Below are 2,333 nucleotides of genomic sequence, written 5' to 3' on the forward strand. Positions count from 1 at the left end.
TACAGTAATATGTGCGGCTGGTATTAATTATTTTAACTTACCCTGAAGGGGAGGCAACGCCATTGCGTCTGCCACCGGCAGAAAAAAAGAATTAAGAGTAAAATCTTTGTCAACATTGAAAGATACCACTGCTAATACAAAACCATATAATGTAGAGAGTGGGGAAACGTGCAAGACGCAATCTGGCCATCCTACAGAAATATGGGCAAGTTCCTAGCTTATCTGCCATTGTCTTCATTGTCTGCAAGTGCTTTACCAGTTGTTCTTGGTCTGTGTTCACTAAAAAAGAGAATTAATTGAAATTACTTATTGAAATGTACATATAAAAGTAAAATATGTAGACAAATTAGAAAAAAAATACTTACTGTTTCTCCGTGAGTGTGTCGCGTTGAATGAAAGAGCTGAAAATAATAAAAAAATTATGTAATAAAATTAAATTATATGAAGATGTTTATTTGGGACAGAAACTGACCATGGCATCCGATTCTGCAGCTTTTTTTTTAAGAAAAAACTATCGCGAAAAAAAAATATCTGCCGGCAATGCGTACGCGGCGTTTTTCCGCTGTGTCGTCTGCTACTTGCTCCTCCTGACTCGGCAGTGTCGTAACTATGCGTGATCATCTTTTGTTTCTTTATATTTCAGTGTTGCGTTCTTAGCTAAGAACAAGATTTCATCAAACCATATTCGACTCAAGAATATAAAACAAAATCTACAGATAGAAAAGTTCAATGTTGGAAAATGAATCACACGTTATTTACACAGAATGGGTGCCCCATTGGATGTCGCTATCGACTTTCATCACACATAGCTACGGCACTGCCGAGTCCAATCCAAACAAACAAGCAGCGGACCACGTGGCGATAAAACTCCGGGTACGCGTTACCGACCAAAGTTGGGCAAAATGTTTATGTAAATGAAAATTTAGAATAACGAATGAAAGCTGAATATAATCTTTATTCAAAAGTTCGACTAAAAAAATTATTCATCCGTCGAATAAATCTTTGAATAACTGTTGCCAGCTAAAGTAAAAGTGATGCCGAGCGTGTCGAGCTTCGAACGTGAAAGACAATGTAACCGGATAGAGAATCAAGCGATTTTAATAGCAATTGACAATTTTTAATTTTATATTTTTACTAGAATTATATATCTATGAGGCACCAATTAGAAACCAATGTATGGGTTGTATTAAAAAGATACAGAAAAAATATCGAAATCGCATGTCTATTTCGCATGTATATTTCAGACGGAGAATTTGAAAGTTACGGTCGATCACGCGGATGCAATGGTCCGATTATATTCATAATGTGAATAAATAAAAACCGAGTAATATCATGAAGCGATATGTACTTACGTGCGTTTCTGCTTCGTGGCGTTGGTTAGAATGCACTCGAAAGAATGACATTCGACCCAGGGCTCGCAGGCCACTTGAATTTCAGATGTTTTCCCCACCTCAGAGGTTTTCTTTCCTTCTTTCCTTCGTGTGAATTAAGAAAGAATATGCATACTTTATCCATTGAATTTCCTGATAATTGAACATTTTCGCATATCATTTTTATTAATAATGTCGATAGTTCAACATGTTTGGAACATCGGTGTGTCACTCTTTTGAAATTGCGGATATTTCATGACTACCACAGCTTATGGTATAATTTTTCTGGTTTCTCTAAGTATCCGTTCTATTGTGAATCCGTTTAAAGTATTGTTGCGAGTTTTCTGGGTGCTCGCGGCATTTTATTTATAATAACGCGGTACTCAATTATATAACAACAACTCCATGATTATTCAGTAACGATGTGTTGATCGCTTGGCAGTTCGATCACTTCTGTCTTGTCCGTCGGCACAACAGTTCCGTGACAACCCCCATCTTCAGCTATTTCTTTAAGGGGTGTCCACAACAGGGCAGTATGACATTACAGCGACTTGATATAGACAATTCGCCGTAACAGTATCCATGTTTTATCGTGATTTTCTACTTAGCTGGTTATGGAGTACTCTGTACAAACGGAGAAACTACTTTTGATTTCAGTACTTTCCCCGAAATCAAATCACACATGAAGTGGACAACTACTTTTGATTTTAATACCTTCTTCGAATGAAATTAAAACCTTCTTCGAATGAAATTAAATGGTAAACAATATTTTGGAGTTTTTTTATATCGTTCCGAAGTTTAACATTGTACCTACTTTTGTGTATTAATTTAACGTTTTTTGTATTTGAAACCATTTTGTGGAGGTGGGGTGTGGGCGGGGGTGTTTGGGGGTGGGGGGTTGTTATTAACAATTCTTAGAGGTTTTTTGGAGAGTTTACTAATATCATTTGAATGCTCCTTTGG

At 36.7% G+C, this 2,333-nt stretch overlaps 1 long non-coding RNA gene across 1 annotated transcript; it reads right to left on the reverse strand.

Moving 5' to 3' along the window:
• Positions 1 to 38: 38 nt before the first annotated feature.
• LOC144477762 (uncharacterized) lies at positions 39 to 1,405 on the reverse strand. Its single transcript, XR_013495266.1, has 3 exons — positions 1,353 to 1,405; positions 366 to 401; positions 39 to 279 (listed from the first exon to the last, which is right to left on the reverse strand). It is a non-coding gene; the product is annotated as an uncharacterized LOC144477762 (long non-coding RNA).
• Positions 1,406 to 2,333: the final 928 nt, after the last annotated feature.

The sequence above is a fragment of the Augochlora pura genome, unplaced genomic scaffold (assembly GCF_028453695.1).
Source record: "Augochlora pura isolate Apur16 unplaced genomic scaffold, APUR_v2.2.1 APUR_unplaced_3505, whole genome shotgun sequence".
Classification (NCBI taxonomy): Eukaryota; Metazoa; Arthropoda; class Insecta; order Hymenoptera; family Halictidae; genus Augochlora; species Augochlora pura.